The sequence below is a fragment of the Bos javanicus genome, chromosome 7 (genome assembly GCF_032452875.1).
Source record: "Bos javanicus breed banteng chromosome 7, ARS-OSU_banteng_1.0, whole genome shotgun sequence".
Lineage (NCBI taxonomy): Eukaryota > Metazoa > Chordata > Mammalia > Artiodactyla > Bovidae > Bos > Bos javanicus.
In genome coordinates, this window is record NC_083874.1 from 8,672,446 (window position 1) to 8,692,789 (window position 20,344).

General features: G+C 41.2%; 1 pseudogene; it reads right to left on the minus strand.

Moving 5' to 3' along the window:
• Positions 1-10,134: 10,134 nt before the first annotated feature.
• On the minus strand, positions 10,135-12,386 carry LOC133251945 (endogenous retrovirus group PABLB member 1 Env polyprotein-like; annotated as a pseudogene).
• Between the last annotated feature and the right edge of the window lie 7,958 nt (positions 12,387-20,344).

Here is a 20,344-nt window from a genome sequence, read left to right on the forward strand (position 1 = left end):
GTGGTGAATTTGACAGGCACAAAAGACAAAATACTATGGCTAATTTTCTCAAAGATTTGCACTGCAGACAAAGTTGAAATTCTACAATTTATATTTTGCACTCAAAAATCCATATCCATAATTTTTGTATGGAATTTCCATTTTGAAGGATCCCCGGTGCCATCTCAGAATAGGAATGCCTATTCCACATTGTTTTTCCTCTAGTAGTCATGTACTCTACACTGTTAGTGAGAAATTCAGAATGCCTCGAATATGGTAAAGGTATTTTGGTTTACTTTGTTCAGCTCTGTGTGTGTTTGTTGGCATATGAAACATGTGTATTTTTTTTGCTTAAATGTGCATACATGCTGGATCACATGTAAAAGGTATGCCATCGCACAGAGTTGGACATGACTAAAGCTACTTAGCAGCAGCTCTAGGATATAGTCCAAAATGTTTCTAATCAATTGCAGTAATTGAGGAATAGTTTATTTTTTGTTTGTTTATTTTTTAAAAGACAAGTTCCTGCCGAGGGAAAAGCAATATGAATAAAGAGTTCAGCAGAAGAGACAGGTCGCAGGGAGAACAGCAGCAAGGTGTTCAGACTCAAGGGACCACAGCTTCTTCCTCCATTAAAATGTGAGAAACAGATGGGCGGGACCTCACCTGCTTTGTTCACTCTGTGGTTTCATCAGTGTATGCATATACAAAGAAACACATTTTTAGAAAATGAAATTTGTAGAATAAAAAGAATAGAACTAGAAATAAAACCTGTTTAAATTATAGTGCATTGGAAACAAGTTGGCTAAACAAAATTGAACTAAAAATTAAGATGAAATTATGAAAGAAAAATATAAAATAACCATGGTCACACTGATACTGGTTTTGTATATAATTGAAATGGACAAGTGAATGAAATATAATTTAAAAAAATAGTATGGGAAACAGTGGGCTTTCCTATGGCTCAGACGGTAAAGATTCTGCCTGCATTGCACAAGACTCAGGTTTGATCCCTGGCTTGGAAGATCCCCTGGAGAAGGAAATGGCAACCCACTCCAGTATTCTTGCCTGGAGAATTTCATGGACAGAGGAGCCTGGTGGGGTACAGTCCATGGGGTTGCAAAGAATTGGACATGGCTGAGTGACTAACACACACACACAGGGGAAACAGTAACTAAAATTATAATTTCAGTCAGTATAAATATATATATATATATATATATATATATATGTATTTAAAGATCCTTATGAGAAAGATATGTGATCTTTGTTGAATGCAAAAGAATATGTTCCACAAGATGGCAGCACTTGATTAATACTTTAAAAATAGATCTGCTGAAGACAAAAGGTAGCAGTAAGGAAAAATAAGTGAATAATAAGCAACGGAAACATATACATTACCGTATGTAAAATAGATCACCAGTGGGTATTTGCTATATGGTGCAGGGAACCCACAGCTGGTGCTTTGTGACAACCTAGAGGGTTGTGATGGGGTGGGAGGTGGGAGGGAGGTTCAAGAGAAGGAGGACATATGTATACCTATGGCTGATCTGTGTTGATGTGTGGCAGAACCCAATGCAATGTTGTAAAGGAATTATCCTTCAACTAAAACTAAAAAAGAGAATAAAAGTAAAAAAAAAGAAGCAATCAATCTAAAGGTGTTTTTTTTTTTTTTTTTAACCACTGCAAATGTAGAACTTTCTGTGTTTAAAGAGCAGTGGGAGGAAAGACAAAATATGACTAACTGATAGATTTGACCACTCACAATTTATGAACATGCACACAACCCAACAAATACATTACACATACATACAAGGATTAAATGGAAATTAGCAAAGTCTTTCAAAAATTATAATTGTTTGAAAGAATGCATAAAACATAAAAAAGAGAGACTGGAATAGGAAATTCAGACCAGGGAACTGGTTGCAGCTTACAGCAGTTTTGGGTGAAATGGTGTCTGACATACCTGTGATGGGGAGGGAAAGAGTGGGGAGAGAGAAGTTGCATGCATTTCTATTTTAGCAAGAAGATTCCTCAAGGTATTTAAAATACATTTCATTCTCCCCTTCTTCTGCAGGCTGGAATACAGTTCTTGGGCTTTTATCTCACAGCTTGAGATGAAATAAATTATAAAGGAAATTATACAGCAAAAAAAGAAGGAAAAAAAAAAAACAGAAAAAATAACAGCACTCAAGTACCAGTATGTAAAACAAAGAACATGCAGAAACAGTTTTCAGTACAGAAAATAAAATAAACAAAAATCCCCAAATATATTCAGCCTCCCAAGTACTGAAATAATTGTGAAGTAAGGCCCTTTACCATATGACTGTTTGCATATTAAATGTAGTATTTCATTCTTTTTAATGGCTGAAGAATATGTCACTGTATATACGTACTATATCTTCTTTATCTATTCATCTGTTATTGGACATCTAGGTTGTTTCCATGTCCTGCCTATTGTAAATAGTGCTGTTATGAACACTGGAGTACATGCGTCTTTTCCATTATGGTTTTCTCAGGGTATATGTCCAATTGGGATTGCTGGGTCAAATGGGAGGCTTGGGAGGGAGGGGATGTATGGATAATTATGGCTGATTTGCATTGTTGTATGGCAGAAAACACAACATTGTAAAAATTACACAAAAAAACGCCAAAACATAAAAGAGATACAGTTAAATGCAATATATTCAGGTGAATACTCTGTGAGAGAAGATTCTATGAGAAGTATATTTCAAGAACTGTAGTTACAAGGCAGGAGATAAGTCCATTGATCTGGATCTTCCTAATGAATATAGAGCCTTCTCAAACATACCTTATCTTAAATATTAAAAGTAAATTAATAAAATGTCGTCACTTCACTGCAGATCTCTCTATGTCTGCTAGTCTATTTTCCTACTTCCCTAAACTGCAAATCTCTTGGAAATTATAAAATTTTACTGACAACACTATGCCTCCCTTCTTGAGTCTCATTCAACTAAATTTTCATTCCCAAACTTAACTGGCAACAATAAATCTTGAATTGATGAATCCAATAGATATTTCTCTATTTAACATTATAAATAAATTGATTATAAATTAGTTAATCAAGCAAATAAACATGGAGATCTCTCAGCTCTGGGTCAGCTGTTTGGGTTTTCAGGTGACTTCAGGTAAATGTTCTTGGGTTTCATTCCCTCTGACTTTTCTCCAGCAGTGTCTATGGAGCTCTTAGACTCACCTGGAGGGGAAGTCTGAGATGAAGGTCTCTGTGTGGAAGCCGGTGCCTCCCTGGATGGTGGGGACTGAAGCTCTGTCTTCAGATGAGAAAGAAGAAAGGAGTGAAGCATGGGTTCCTGAGACAGACTTAGGAATTCAAGTGCAAAAATCATACCTTCTCCAGCTTAAGGCTGAACATGCTCAGGTACTGTAGCTGTGGTGATATTTACAGCTCTGTATGTTAACTGTATCGGCTCACTACATCTGCTCATTAATACATTTTCCACTATTACTCCAAGCTCTGAGCGTATTTCCCCAAGGGAACTTGTTTGAATAAAACTGGAAAGTTTTCCTGCTGATTTGTGTTCTCAAGAGACCAAGTTAAAAGTGAGGTAAATCCAGTTCTTTTTACTACTCCATGAGCTCTTCTGGCTTTCAGAGGTCTAATGTTTTAACTTTCCACAACCCTGAGTCCAAGTTTTCTCCAAATCTAAGGCTGAGAGCCTGTCTGGACTAGTTAACTTGGGTCTCAAAAATATTGACTTGTGATGGGAACACAGTTCCTGATATCACCAGAAACTTACTATTTATTCTTCAATAATTTAGCAAGCTGTGTTCCTTTGCTTTAAAACCATGGGTAAAATAAACTTTGGCTTCATAATGCTTTTGACCCATCAATTAGGAGTTTCATGCTTATATTTTTAAAACTTTTGGTAATTATATGAGATAAATTTAGATCATTTAATACACTGTGGACTGGGGTTAGAATCTTATATTGTCTCATTTATTTCTTGCAAAAGTCCACCCTATGAAGACTCTGCAGTTATGATCCTCCTTCTTAATTTTTGGCATTAGGTGATTGATCCAAAGTTATGAACTGAGTAAGGTGTGTGCTTTGATTAGAACACAAGATATTTCTAGTTCTCTTGTTCTCCTCTTCTCCAGGTCCTGTTGGTAAATTAAAAAGATTCTCCAGATTCTGTCTTACTAATCTATTATGATCCAGGACATGTTTTCCTTTGTAATGGCAACCCACTCCAGTACTCTTGCCAGGAAAATCCCATGGACGGAGGGGCCTGGTGGGCTGCAGTCCATGGGTCGCTAGGAGTCGGACACGACTGAGCGACTTCACTTTCACTTTTCACTTTTCACTTTTCACTTTTCACTTTCATACATTGAAGAAGGAAATGGCAACCCACTCCAGTGTTCTTGCCTGGAGAATCCCAGGGACGGGGGAGCCTGGTGGGCTGCCGTCTCTGGGGTCGCACAGAGTCGGACACGACTGAAGCAACTTAGCAGCAGCAGCAGCAGCAGCAGAGTTGCACTATTACAATCATTGATTGAACACAAAACTATGTATCTGATCAACTGCTTCAAGTCACCTGCTTTGTTTAGTCGCTAAATCGCATCTAACTCTTTGTGACCCCGTGGACTGTAACCCATCAGGCTCTTCTGTCAGTGGGATTCTCCAGGCAAGAATACTGGAGTGGGTTGCCATTTCCTTCTCCAGGGGACCTTCCCAAGCCGAGTCAGTGATTGATCCCATATCTCCTGCATTTCCGGGTGGATTCTTTAACCACTGAGCCACCTGGGAAGCCACTTCCCTGATAGCTCAGTGGTTAAATAATCCACCTGCAATGCAGCAGACCCCAGTTTGATTCCTGGGTCGGGACAATCCACTGGAGAAGGGATAGGCTAACCACTCCCGTGTTCTTGGGCTTCCCTTGTGGCTCACCTTGTAAAGAATCCACCTGCAGTGTGGGAGACCTGAGTTTGATCCTTGAGTTGGGAAGAGCCCGTGGAGTAGGGAAAGGCTACCCATTCCAGTATTCTGGCCTTGAGAACTGCATGAACTATATAGTCCATGGGGTAAACTTACTAGTTTACAAACAATTGGAAGACAAATTAAAATTGCTTGCTTAGATGACTAAGGCTTTACTGTTTGTGAGGTTTGGCTGAGGGAGTATTCCTAGCAGTTTCAATTCTAAAACTGCCCCCTTTTCCATAGGTTTCAGGTCTTGCTGAATGAGCTAATTAGGCTCAGTGTCAGGTCCTTGTGGAGTGTACCTATGTTATTGAGTCCAATCTCACTCTACTTGCTGCCAATAAATCTGAGAGAGGAGGTGTTGAGATCAAGATGACAGATTAATGTCTCAAAATAACCGTTTTATGGGAGCTGGATGCCAGGTTTTGTTTTTATAGAATAAAGATGGTGGGGGGAGGTGAGGAAGCAAAGTAAAAAGTCCAATAATCTTGAAAATATCTCCTAAAATGGCAAGCCTTAGAGGGGATAAGTTAATTTCTTCTTTCCTCTAGCCATCCACAGGTGAACAGAGTCCTGAAGGCACTTTGAGTTAATATTCAGGCAGAGGAGCAGGGTTCCTCAAGGCTGGCCATTGTGTATAAACAGTACCCTTTTAGTGAACAAAAGCAAAGGGAAGCAAATGTTAAAGTAAAGGATCTGACCTGAAGTCAGAATTGGCTCTTCCCTGCAATATTTACATTCTGGTTTGTAGAGATTTGCAAGAGAAAGGAAAGTGGTTTTTAGTTCCTCAAAGAACATGTCTGTCAGCTAAAAGATTATTTTTCAGTGACAAGATTTTGAACTGAACAGAATTTTATGTGTTGCATGTTCTGGAACTTTAGAGTTTAATTTATCATGTAACATTTATCACATTAGGTAGTTAGAATAGGAAAAAGGAGTCCAATATGGTGGTGGCTATAATACAAAGAAGGGAAAAGCCCATGAAAATAGAACAAAGGAAGGCCCGAGGACCAGAGTGAAGACCTCAGGTAAAATAAACAGCCCTCCTGGCTAGCCCAATTTACACAGGGCAGGGCAGGCTCAGTGGGGAGGAGACAAATGTATAAAAGGAGGAAGCCTAGAAAGATTGGGACCTCTCTTCTCTTAGTCTTTTGGGTCTGCCCGCCCTCACTCCTCGATGGTGTACTATCCTTTGTTTTTCCTAATAAAACTAAGCTATAACACTGGTCCGTCTGTTGCTTCAAATTTTTTGCTGCAGCAAGACAAAAGCGAGGAAATTACACACTCCCCGAACATCTCTGGTGCCATTTCTTGGCTTTAATCTGGCTGAAACAACCTTAGCTCCAGCCCCATGAGGCAGAAGCCAAGAACAGCAGAAGCCCAACTCCATGAAAGCTCATGCAGTGGAAGCTGAACGTGAAGAAAACCCAGCACAATGGAAGTGACAAGAAGCCCTGCGTGCTGGAAACCAGAATAGTCAAAGCAAACTCAGCAGAAAGCTCACATGGCTCAGTCTCAGATTCTAGAAGACCTCTGGTTGGGGTGGGAAGCCCTCACCCCTATGGCTGGAAGGACATATGGCTAAAAAATCTTAATTCCTTTACAATCTCTTGTTTCTTGTTTTCTCAAACCCCCTGCGAATAGGTGAGCAGCAGTGCCCCAGGGTTTCCTGAAGGCTCCACTATCTGTGGTGCCCTAGTAGCTGTTGCCCAAGCACGTGGGGGTTCTTCTATCCTTAATCTTTGTGCCAAGAATCAGGCCAATGAAAACTATGAGCACAGTCAGGTATTTAACAGGTTTTCCAGCAGGTTGTGAAAGGGACTCCTTGGCACATTTTTCCCTCCCGTCCTTCAACATCTCTCTCCCAGGACTTGAGCCCTGCCAAAACCCATGGTGCCTGGCTTCAGAACCTAATGAAGCTCAGGCTCTGATATCTCATTGCAAAAATTCAGTGAGAGACACAGTGATAGGTAAGAGGTGGATTTGTTTGGATTCAGAGAAAAGGACACTCCACAGGGTGTGGGCCATCACAGAGGAGAGTGAGGTGGCCATGGAATGTGGTGTGGTTAGTTTTTGTGAGCTGGGTGATTTAATATGCTAATGAATGTGAGGGTCATTCTAACAATTGGGGAACCACCCACTCCTCAGTCTTTTGACAGTGCCTTGGAACTGTCATGGCACCTCTGGGTATGTTGTTTAGCTTGTGGATTGGGGATCAAGGTTTAGTTGAATGTGACTTGTCATCTTAGACCCATTTGATTTTAATCAGTTTATGTTATGCTCTTGGGCTATGTAATTTTTTCAGAAGTTGTCCCCTGCCCCATTCCCTCGTGTTTCATGTTCTTTTCCTGAGCCCCATCTGGGCCCACAATGTTGCCTCTACAATCTTCTGGAGGGACAACCAGAAAATAGCTGGCCCTTGGGAGGGAAATACTGTATAATATCCAATCCCTCTAGATATTCAGGCCTTCATCTTTCATGTTTCCTGCAACATGTGTAACAATAGCATTTTTCAGTGGATCCACTTGGGTGGGTGATGGACACACAATACCTGCTAGAAGTCCATCAGATGGCATCCCTTCAAGGGAAATTGGGCTTCCAGGGATAATGTTTGCCACTTTGGGAGTTAGTCCTGCAGGCCATTTAGGCCCAAACCCTTACCACACTTCTAAAGTTACAAACATACACCCGGATCAAATCTCCACTCCCCTTTTATGGAACATCTGGTTTGTTGCCTCTAATCAATTTGTTCTTAAGCCACTTACTAACCCCTACAACCAGGACCCTGCCCCTTATAGGCAACATTGCTTCACCCCACTTATTATTAAAATACTCTTGATGCTTCTAACGGGACCAGATAACCCACTCCTTTGTCATTACATCTGCTATTACCTAAAGTGGGTCTATGACAGTGAAATGTTTACCATTGGAAACACCCTAAACTGCTCTTATGAAGGAGTAGGGGAGGAAATCAATGACTTACATTCCCTCAGAACAATAAGAAGATAAGGCTTATGGCTGTTTTACCAGGTTCCCAGTCTCAGGGCACAGGCTTGGATTGCTTTACATCATGGTATCTATTCCCATCCATGGTCGACAAACTGGCAATGAGTTAAGATTACAACCCCTTAATTCTTCCCAGCACTGGTCACACTGGAGACCTTGGGGATGCCCAACTGCAGCCCAGGGTCCCAGGAGGTCGACTTGCCTCGACCTGTTTAGGGATCTGGCCCTTGGAAGGTTGTCACACCTCAACCTGCTTGGGGATCCACCAGTCCAGGGGGTCCCAGGAGGTTGATATTCCTTGATCTGCCCAGAGACCCAATCCTCAGGAAGCTGGCATGCCTCGACCTGTCTGGGGATTCGATCAACTGGAGGCTGTTATGCCTCAACCTGCCTGGGGATCTGCACCCTGACTGGGGAAACCTGGCTCTCAGGATGCAACAGTACTGGGTAGGATAAGCTTCAGAAAGACTCACCCCTAAGAAAGTCCACCCATGGAAATAGAAGGAAGCCTATTAGCCGTGGGACTATGCTCAGTCTCAGAAATAACTCAGGAGCCCAACGAGAACCACATGGCCTTTCTGGAAAGGCTAAAGGAGGCCCTCCGAAAGTTTACCAATCTGGGCTTAGACTCTTATGAGGGACAGGTGATTTTAAAGGACGAATTCCTGTTCCAATGTGCATCAAACATCAGGATAAAGTTACAACAGCTACAGCAGCAGGGCCCTTTGCTTCATTAGATGAGATGGTCCAGACAGCCACCAATACCTTTTATAATGGAGAATATGAGAGGGAGGCCAAGGCCCAGGAAAGGGAGAAAAGGAAAGAGACAAGGCATGCCCAGATGCTGGCCGCTTTCCAGGGAAGTGCTACGGCAAACCCCGAGTCTTTAAACGACGAGGCATGAGGCAAATGCCTAATCTGTAGACAAGTGGGACATTGGCAAAGAGTGTCCAAACCATGACAAGTCTCCTAAAATGGCTTGCTACAAATTCCATCAACTGGGACATTGGGCGGCACTCTGCCCTCAGGACCCAAGAGCCTTGAGGTCAAGTGCCAAGCCTTCCCTCATGATGATTAAACAGAACTGATGAGGCCCGCTCCAGCCAGCCTGCCTGTCACAGATAATCATCACGGGGCTGAAGCCAAGGGTGCACATGGATGTGGCAGGTAGGTCCAAGAATTTCTTGGTTGACACAGGGGCTACCTACTCTGTCCTGACCTCCCACTCCAGAGCCTTCTCCCCGCAAACCTGTACCATTTTGGGTGCTACAGGAAAAACGATTAACAAAAAGACTAACCTGAGCACTTTGTTCCTGGGATGGGCTAATATTTTCCCACCAGTTTCTGGTAGTCCCTAAGTGTCCTACTCCCTTATTGCAAAGAGATGGCTCCCTGCCTTCGAAATCTTGCAGTTATTGCAGCCTTGATAGAAGATGCTTTAAAACTCTCTCTTGGGGCCAAACTAACTATTTTTACCAGTCACCAAGTGAAACAACTCCTGAATGATAGAAGCCATTTATGGATGTCAGATCAAAGGATTCTCAGATATCAAGTAGTGCTGATAGAAAATCCAGACCTGACTATATCCCCTTGTGAGGTTCTTGACCCAGCCACCCTCCTGCCTACCCCCAAGGGCTCTCTCCCCTTTCACTCTTGCCAGGAAACCTTGGACCACTGGGGGAAAAAAAAAAAAAAAACAACGAGAGGGATTTTCAGAAGACCCTCTGACCAATTCTGAGGAAATCGGGTACACAGATGGAAGGAGTGTTGTCTTGGATGGAAAAAGAAGACCTGGATAAGCAGTAGTCTCCAATTTCGAGACCATAGAGGCTAAACCTTTGCCAGCAGCTACTTTAGTCCAATTAGCTGATCTTATAGCCCTGATTTGAACTTTAGAGCTGGGAAAAGGAGACAGAGTAGCCATTTACACTGACTCCAAGTATGCCTTTCTGGTGCTACATGAACATGCTGCTATTTGGAAAGAAAGAGGCCACTTGACCACACGAGAGATCGCAATCAAATATGGTGATCAAATCCTTAGGCTCTTAGAGGCAGTTCATCTGCCCACCGAGGTTTCAGTCTCCTTTTGTAAAAGACATCAAAAAGGGAGCACAGAAGTGGCACTATGGAACTGAAAGGTTGTTGCTGAACTATGAAAAGACACTGAGATTCTTGGCCTCCAGAGGAGAAGAATTCAATCCTGGGCCAGAGACGAGGCTTGATCGCTCAGAGCTTTTGTGTAATAAAGTTTTATTAAAGTATAAAGGAGATAGAGAAAGCTTCTGACATAGGCATTAGAAGGGGGCAGAAAGAGTACCCCCTGCTAGTCTTCAGTTGGATGTTATATAGTCACTAGCAGTTTGTTAATGAAAGACAGGAATGGATAAAATCTCAGAATGGCACCAGGCCCCTCATCCATAGATGTATTTTGGGATAATCTTGGCACCAGACAAGTCATCCTGGGCCATAAAACGATTGACTTGAATCTTGTAGAAAGGCAGACTACCACACAGTTTTGTTTACATAGTTTAGGGGAACAATGTCTAACATAATGATTTGTCAAGTCGGTTCTGAGGCATTAGGCTGAACCGACTTGAAGACAGAGTTTGGGGTAAATGCACAGTGTATTAACATAGTTTAAGACAAACATTTCCATAAGAAAAATGCATTGGTTAACTCAAGGTTTGAGAATAGTTAACTTCAGGTGAAGCCAGGTGTCATTATGGCAACACAGTATTCTAAGAGAAACCTTTTAAATTTGTATAGAGAAGAAAAAAATATTGCTAGTTTGTTTCCTCCTACCGCTTAAGGGAGAGAAAAATGTCTGACACTTGCAGCCTGTTTCCTCCGTTTGGAGACCCCTGGCCTTCCTGCCTCTTACCCTCTCAGTCCCCCTTTTTCTTTTAGGAGAATCATGTTGCCTAGGAAAAAGGGGCATCGTTCTCATTCTGTAATTGCTTCTGAGCTGACAAGGGGCATTCTCCCTAAATTGGTGAGGCAACATATTCTCCTAACCCTCATACTGAGGATTTCTGATCCAGGGGCCCCAAGTAGTAGTTGGAAGAAGCTGCAGCAGTAGCAGGAATTTGAGCAACCATTTGTAACTTAAAAGCTTTCATGCGACTAGAAACAAATCCAGTTACAGATTAAGGAAGCAAACAGCAAAGACAAAACAATCAGAATTATTATAATTAAGACAGTTTTCCACTATGGGGAACTAGTTAATGTCTCCCAAAGGGAGGCAATTGAGGCTTCAGGAGCATCCATAGCCCCAATCATCTTGTTCATGTATTTAGTAAAATGAGTAATATTAGTGCTTATATCAGGTATATATGTACAGCATTGGGTATGAATAATGGAACCAGTTCCTTCTTGTGCAGCTGTCAGAATATCTAAAGCCAATCCGTTTTGTAAATCCACCTTTCTAATTTGTGCTTGTTCAGCATTAAGAGCTGACATAGCTTTCTGAGAATTTTGTAATGCCTGTTGAGCAAAATTAGTCAAAGCATCCACTCGTAGCATAACATCTGTAGCTCCCAAAGAGGGAACAAACACGGCAGCCAAATAATCATACCAGTGAAATACAGACCTTGCCCACTGAGTTTTAAGGTAGGGTAAATTAGCAGGCTTTTCTGGAAGATCTGAAAATATAAAGCCATGAGTAAAGGCTAGAGCTAGGGTACATCTCCCTATCCAACAGGGGAAAGCCATGCCCATAGGTAAGAGCCACATATCCAGTAAGTGCCTTTTGGAGCAAGCCAGCATGACTGAGATATCCAGTCCCAATTAGTGCCTGGCCAGACAAAGGGAGAACCTGAACTGGGGTTGGAAAACACGGGGATGATTACGTTGCATATTTCCTGAGGCAAAAATCCCAATTGTTTCCAGTCATTGTAATTAAGTTGTTGGCTAAATTTGGGGATGGCTCTGTTTGTTCCCAGCATATAGGGGCAGTAGATATTAGACGTTCTTTTTCAGGAGTTAGCCATATAACCTCATCCCATGTTTGATAAACGTCAGATAAAAAACCATTAGATCTAGACCTATTTGCCTCATGTGTAGCGAAATAGTCATTAAAATGAGACAATGTATAATCAAAATTAAAAGTCACATTATGCTCATAGTTAAAGTACAAAGTGTTGCACCAGTCTATTTTAGGGTTGGTAGATGTCATCAGATGAAGAAGAGGTGTCACATATGATTGCTGTCGAAGGTATTCGCAGACTTGGAGAAAGTTTTTTCCTTGAAGTGGAGATGTCCACCACGGGAAGCCTTCCACTGATGAAGAGGGGAGCACTCCGCAGACCCAGTAGTTAGACTGATTGTGGAATGCAGCATAGGAGTGAGCCCAGGACAGGAAGGCATTGTCTTGAGGATCAAATGGAAGACTCAGGATTTGTGGAGTAAGTAGAAGTAGGCTCACATAGATTATCAGGCCCATCTGAAAAGTACAAAGTCAGAGAATAGAAAGTAAAGACATAAAATGAAGTCACTTAGTTCTGGTCAGGGTGCCACCTCTTAACTCGAGTGTGATGTATCCACAAATCAATTCACTTTGACAGCTGTGGGAGAAGAAAGAATAACCTGGTAACGGCCTTCCCAGAGGGCTCGAGGGATGGGCCCCCAGATCCCAATGTTTTTATGAGGACCTCAGTTCCTGGCTCAAATAGAGGCTTGCTTGATTCAGAGGCTGGTTCAGGAGTTGCCTCCCGGAGTTCTGTTAATGCCTGTTGAAAAGTTGAGAGCTGAGTTACATAACTAGTTAATTCCAAGTCTTCAGGGTCTATAACAATGTCTGTGTATAAGAAAGGCCTTCCATAAATATATTCAAAGGGGGACAGTCCCTCCTTTTTTGGGGCAGTTCGAGCCCTCATGAAAGCTATGGGTAGGACTTTAATCCAATTGTCCTACATCTCTTAATTTGCATCGATGTCTTTTCATAATGTCATTAGCTTTTTCAACCTTTCCTGAGGATTGAGGTCTCCAGGAACAGTGTAAGTGATATTCTATTACTAGAGCTTTAGATACCCCCTGAGTTACAGCAGCTTTAAAGGCAGAGCCATTGTCACTCTGAAGGCTCTGTGGCAGCCCAAACCTGGGGATAATTTCATGGATTAAAATCTTTATAACCTCCTTAGCCTGTTCATTACAACAGGGAAAAGCCTCAATCCAACCAGTAAAAGTGTACACCCAAACTTGTAAGCAAGAATATCCATTAGCTTTTTGCATATGTGTAAAATCAATTTACCAGTCCTCTCCAGGATACTTTCCACTTCGTTGTAATCCAGACTTTGCTAGCTTTTCAGTCTTTGGGTTATTTTTCTGACAAATCTCACACCTTTTGATAATGTTCTTTAAAGTTTTCATTACATTTTTGCCTTCAAACAAACGAGAAGCCATCTGGTAAGTACTCTCTGCACTCAAATGAAAACTCTGGTGTAAACTCTTAAGAATTTTCCATTGAGCATTTTCAGGAATTATTAATTGTCCATCCTCAGACTGTAACCATCCTTTATCAGTAATCTTTGCTTCTCTTTTCTCATATCTTTCTAATTCTTCCTCAGTATATTGTGGTTTTTCCTGTTCCACAGGACCTGTCCAGATCAAAGGCGTCTGCAGTGAAGGGGTTTTGTAAAGTCCCACTTTGCTGGCGTGTCAGTCAGCCAACTGCTTACCTTCAGGTACTTTACTCCCATCCCTGCTGTGCCCTTTGCAATGCATATCAGCTACTTCTTTAGAACAATATAGAACAGTTAAAAGTCTCTCAATCTCTCTGAAATGCTTAATAGGTTCTCCTGTTGCTGTTTTAAACTGTCTTTCTTTCCATATTGCAGCATGAGCATGTAAAGTCAAATAAGCATACTTAGAATCAGTGTATATATGTACCCGCTGCCCTGTACTTAACTCAAGAGCTTGGGTCAGAGCCACAAGCTCCACTAACTGAACACTGGTTCCCTGGGGGAGAGATTTTGCTTCTAAAGCCTGTTCAGCAGTCACCACAGCATAACCTGCTTTACCCTTTCCATCCCGAACAAAAGCACTGCCATCTGTAAATATTTCCATGCCAGGATTTTCTAATGGGGTATCCATTAGATTTTCCCAAGCTGCATAATTTAAAGTTAGAAATTGGGAATAATCGTAATCAGGTGTTTTATTTTCCGTCTCAGGAAGGCAAGTGGCAGGATTTAAATTTCCACAAACTTTAAGGTTAGTTACTGGGCCTTCTAACAACAATGACTGATATTTAAGAAGCCTACTGTCTGTCATCCAAATATTAACCTTAGAATTTAAGATTCCACTGACATCATGTGAAGTCAGTACAGTAAGGTTTCATCCATTAATTATTTTTAAATCTTCAGGTGCTAATAAAGCCGCTGCTCCAGTTAGTCTTAGGCAGTGGGGTCACCTGCATGAAATTACATCTAATTCTCTGCTTAGATAAGCAATAGGTTGTTGGTGAGGCCTTCTGGGTTGTGTCAAAACTCCCAAGGCCCTGCCTTTTCTTTCAGTGACAAATAAATTAAATCCTGACCCTGTGGGCAAACTCAGAGCGGGAACCTGCAAGAGAGCAGTTGGAAGAACCTTAAAAGCCTTTTGAGTATCTGGAGACCAAACCAGTTTGTCGGTTTGGGCCTGCTGAGTTTCAGCTATAAGTTTATATAAAGGCTGGGCAAGTTCCCCATAACCTGGAATCCAAATGCAACAGTAGCTTGTGATTCCCCAAAATCCTCTAAATTGTCTTAAAGTCATAGGTAGGGGATGATTTAGTATAGGTTTAAATCTCTCAGGGCCTATGGCCCTAGTCCCTTCTGATATGATTAGGCCCAAATATCTAACAGATTGTTGACAAAGCTGAGCCTTTTCTCTTGATGCCTTGTTTTTGTTTGTTTTTTCTTTTTTTTTTAATACAAATTTATTTATTTTAATTGGAGGCTAATTACTTTACAATATTGTATTGGTTTTGCCAAACATTGATATGAATCCACCACAGGTGTATATGTGTTCCCCATCCTGATCTCCCTCCCATCTCTCTCACGATACCATCCATCTGGGTAATCCCAGTGCACCAGTCCTGAGCATCTTGTACCATGCATCGAACCTGGGCTGGCGATCCATTTCACATATGATAATATACATGGTTCAAAGCCATTCTTCCAAATAATCCCAAACTTGCTCTCTCCCACAGAGTCCAAAAGACTGTTCTATACATCTGTGTCCTTTTGCTGTCTCACATACAGGGTTATCATTTCCATCTTTCTAAATTCCATATATATGCATTCAGTTCAGTTCAGTTACTCAGTCGTGTCTTAGTCTTTGTGACCCCATGAATTGCGGCGCGCCAGGCCTCCCTGTCCATCACCATCTCCTGGAATTCACTCAAACTCACGTCCATCGAGTCAGTGATGCCATCCAGCCATCTCATCCTCTGTCATCCCCTTCTCCTCCTGCCCCCAATCCCTCCCAGCATCAGTGTCTTTTCCAATGAGTCAACTCTTCACATGAGGTGGCCAAAGTACTGCAGTTTCAGCTTTAGCATCGTTCCTTCCAAAGAACACCCAGGACTGATCTCCTTAAGAATGGACTGGTTGGATCTCCTTGCAGTTCAAGGGACTCTCAAGAGTCTTCTCCAACACCACAGTTCAAAAGCATCAATTCTTCAGCACTCAGCTTTCTTCACAGTCCAACTCTCACATCCATACATGACCACTGGAAAAATCATAGCCTTGACTAAACGAACCTTTGTTGGCAAAGTAATGTCTCTGCTTTTGAATATGCTATCTAGGTTGGTCATAACTTTTCTTCCAAGGAGTAAGCGTCTTTTAATTTCATGGCCGCCATCACCATCTGCTTTGATTTTGGAGCCTAGAAAAATAAAGTCTGACACTGTTTCCAATGTTTCCCCATCTTCTTGCCATGAAGTGATGGGACCAGATGCCATGGTCTTAGTTTTCTGAATGTTGAGCTTTAAGCCAACTTTTTCACTCTCCTTTCACTTTCATCAAGAGGCTCTTCAGTTCCTCTTCACTCTGCCATAAGGGTGGTGTCATCTGCATATCTGAGGTTATTGATATTTCTCCCGGCAATCTTGATTCCAGCTTGTGCTTCATCCAGCCCAGCGTTTCTCATGATGTACTCTGCATATAAGTTAAATAAGCAGAGTGGCAATATACAGCCTTGACGTACCCCGTTTCCTATTTGGAACCAGTCTGTTGTTCCATGTCCAGTTCTAACTGTTGCTTCCTGACCTGCATACAGGTTTCTCAAGAGGAGGTTACGCGGTCTGGTATTCCCATCTCTTTCAGAATTTTCCACAGTTTATTGTGATCCACACAGTCAAAGGCTTTGGCATAGTCAATAAAGCAGAAATAGATGTTTTTCTGGAACTCTCTTGCTTTTTTGATGATCCAGAGTGTGTTGGCAGTTGGATCTCTAGTTCCTCTGCCTTTTCTAAAACCAGCTTGAACATCTGGAAGTTCACAGATCATGTATTGCTGAAGCCTGGCTTGGAGAATTTTGATAACATGTGAGATGAGTGCAATTGTGTGGTAGTTTGAGCGTTCTTGGAATTACCTTTCTTTGGGATTGGAATGAAAACTGACCTTTTCCAGTCTTGTGGCCACTGCTGAGTTTTCCAAATTTGCTAGCATGTTGAGTGCAGCACTTTCACAACATCATCTTTCAGGGTTTGAAATAGCTCAATTGGTATTCCATCACCTCCACTAGCTTTGTTCACAGTGATTGTTTTTAAGGCCCACTTGACTTCACATTGCAGGATGTTTGGCTCTAGGTGAGTAATCACACCATTGTGATTATCTGGGTCGTTAAGCTCTTTTTTGTACAGTTCCTCAGTGTATTGTTGCCACCTCTTCTTAATATTTTCTGCTTCTGTTAGGTCCATACCATTTCTGTCCTTTATCGAGCCCATCTTTGCATGAAATATTCCTTCAGTATCTCTAATTTTCTTGAAGAGATCTCTAGTCTTTCTGTTACACTGCTTTTACAGTGTCCCCCAGTTTTGGGTTGTTGTGTGTTTCATTTTCATTCGTTTCTATGCATATATTCATTTTTTAAAGATTTCTTCTGTGATTTATTGGGTATTCAGCAGCATGTTGTTCAGCCTCCATATTTTGGAATTTTTAATAGTTTTTCTCCTGCAGTTGAGATCTAGTCTTACTGCATTGTGGTCAGAAAAGATGCTTGGAATGATTTCAATTTTTCTGAATTTACCAAGGCTAGATTTATGGCCCAGGATGTGATCTATCCCAGAGAAGGTTCAGTGTGTGCTTGATAAAAAGGTGAAATTCATTGTTTGGGGGTGAAATGTCCTATAGATATCAATTAGGTCTAACTGGTCTATTGAATCATTTAAAGTTTGTGTTTCCTTGTTAATTTTCTGTTTAGTTGATCTATTGATATGTGTGAGTGGGGTATTAAAGTTTCCCACTATTGTGTTATTCACACAAAGGGGAAGTAGATAATTTCCCCTTTCATATTTGTTAACATTTGTCCTAAATATTGTGGTGGTCCTATGTTGGGTGCATATATATTTATAATTGTTATATATTCTTCTTGGATTGATCTTTTGATCATTATGTAGTGTCCTTCTTTGTCTCTTTTCACAGCCTTTGTTTTAAAGTCTATTTTATCTGGTATGAGTATTGCTACTCCTGCTTTCTTTTGGTCTCTAATGCATGGAATATCTTTTTCAAGCCCTTCACTTTCTGTCTGTATGTGTCCATTGTTTCGAGGTTGGTCTCTTGTAAACAACATATATAGGGGTCTTGTTTTTGTATCCAATCAGCCCATCTTTATCTTTTTGTTGGGGAATTCAACCCATTTACATTTAAGCTAATTATTGACAAGTATGATCTCGTTGCCATTTAGTTTATTGTTTTGGGTTCGAGTTTATACACCCTATTTAGGTTTCCTGTGTAGAGAAGATCCTTTAGCATTTGTTGGAGAGCTGGCTTGGTGGTGCTGAATTCTCTCAGCTTTTGCTTGTCTGTAAAGCTTTTGGTTTCTCCTTCATATTTGAATTAGATCCTGGTTGGGTATAGTAATCTGGGCTGTAGGTTATTTTCTTTCATCACGTTAAGTATGTCCTGCCATTCCTTCCTGACCTGAGGAGTTTCTATTGAAAGATCAGCTGTTGTCCTTATGGGAATCCCCTTGTGTGTTATTTGTTGTTTTTCCCTTGCTGCTTTTAATATTTGTTCTTTGTGTTTGATCTTTATTAATCTGATTAATATGTGTCTTGGGGTGTTTTGCCTTGGGTTGACCCTGTTTGAGACTCTCTGGGTTTCTCGGACTTGGGTGGTTATTTCCTTCCCCATTTTAGGGAAGTTTTAAACTATTATCTCCTCAAGTATTTTCTCATGGTCTTTCTTTTTGTGTTGTTCTTCTGGGACTCCTATGATTCTAATGCTGGGGCATTTAATATTGTCCTGGATGTCTCTGAGATTGTCCTCATTTCTTTTAATTTGTTTTTCTTTTTTCCTCTCTGTTTCATTTATTTCTACCATTCTATCTTCTACCTCTGTTACTCTACTGTTGGTTCCCTCTAGAGTGTTTTTGATCTCATTTATTGCATTATTCATCATATATTGACTCTTTTTTATTTCTTCTAGGTCCTTGTTAAACCTTTCTTTCATCTTCTCAGTCCTTGTCTCCAGGCTATTTATCTGTATCTCCATTTTGTTTTCAAGATTTTGGCTCATTTTTACTATCATTATTCGGAATTCTTTATCAGGTATATTCCCTGTCTCTTCCTCTTTTGTGTGGTTTGGTGGGAATTTATCCTGTTCCTTTACCTGCTGGATATTTCTCTGCCTTTTATCTTGTTTATATTGCTGTGTTTGGGGTGGCCTTTCCATATTCTGGTAGTTTGTGGAGTTCTCTTTATTGTGGAGTTTCCTCGCTATGGGTGGGGTTGGACGGGTGGCTTGTCAAGATTTCCTGGTTAGGGAGGCTTGTGTCATTGTTCTGGTGGGTGGAGCTGGATTTCTTCTCTTTGGAGTGCAGTGAAGTGTCCAGTAATGAGTTATGAGATGTCAATGCGTTTGGTGTGACTCTGGGCAGCATGTATATTGAAGCTCAGGGCTGTGTTTCTGTGTTACTGGAAAATTTGAATGGTATGCCTTGCTCTGGAACTTTTTGGCCCTTGGGTGGTGCTTGCTTTCAGTGTATGTATGGAGGCATTTGATGAGCTCCTGTCGATTAGTGTTCCCTGGAGTCAGGAGTTCTCTGGTGTTCTCACGATTTGGACTTAAGCCTCCTACCTCTGGTTTTTCAGTCTTATTTTTATGGTAGCCTCAAGTCTTCTCCATCTATACAGCACCAATGATAAAACATCTAAGTTAAAGATGAAAAGTTTCTCCACAGTGAGGGACACCCAGAGAGGTTCACAGAGTTACATGGAGAAGAGAAGAGGGAGGATGGAAATAGAGGTGACCAGAAGGAGAAGAGGGGGAATGAAAAGAGAAGAGAGCAAGCTAGCCAGTAATCACTTCCTTATGTGCTCTCCACAGTCTGGACCACTCAGAGATGTTCACGGAGTTACACAGAGAGAAGAAGAGGGAGGAAGGAGACAGAGGTGGCCAGGAGGATAAAAGGGGGAATCAAAAGGAGAAAGATAGATCCAGCCAGTAATCAGTTCCCTTAGTGTTCTCCACTGTCCAGAACACACAAAGAAATGCACAGAGTTTGGTAGAGAAGAGAAGGGGTGGGAGGATATAGAGGCGACCTGGTGGAGCAAAAGGAGAGTCCAAAGGTGGAGAGAGCAGTCAAGTCAGTAATCTCTCTCTCAAGTAAAAATGGGTACTGAAGACTAGGTTCTTAAAGGTACAAATTGATAACAAATACCAAAAATCAAAGATTAAAATTCTAGAGTAGAGATTGGATTCTCAGAAATACAATATGAAAGAAAAAAACAAAGTCACAAAAATTATAATATATATATATGAAGTTTTCTTTAAAAATAGGGTCTTTTTTTGCAAAGTAATAGTAGGTTATAAAAATGAAAATTAAAGGAGTAATAGAGGACTTTAAAATACATATTTTTTTAATTCAAAAAATGGTAATAGTAAAAATATACCTAGGACTTTCTCTGATGTTGTGGACAGTATGGGGTCAGTTCATTTTCAGATAGTTCCTTGATCCGGCTTATACTTCTCAAGATCTATAGGCCCCTTCCTATGTAGTTGGTGCTAACTACAGGGTTTTAATATATTGCACCTGTCACTTCCAAGGTGGTTCCCTCTGTTTATTTTAGCTTCTTCAGTGTTTAATTTCAGCCCTGACACAAAGGGGTAGTGGTGGAAACTTTTTTATGCTCACTTGTTCAGTCGTGCTGTGGGGAGGGAAGAACACTGCAGACAGATATCACTGGCATGTGCTCTC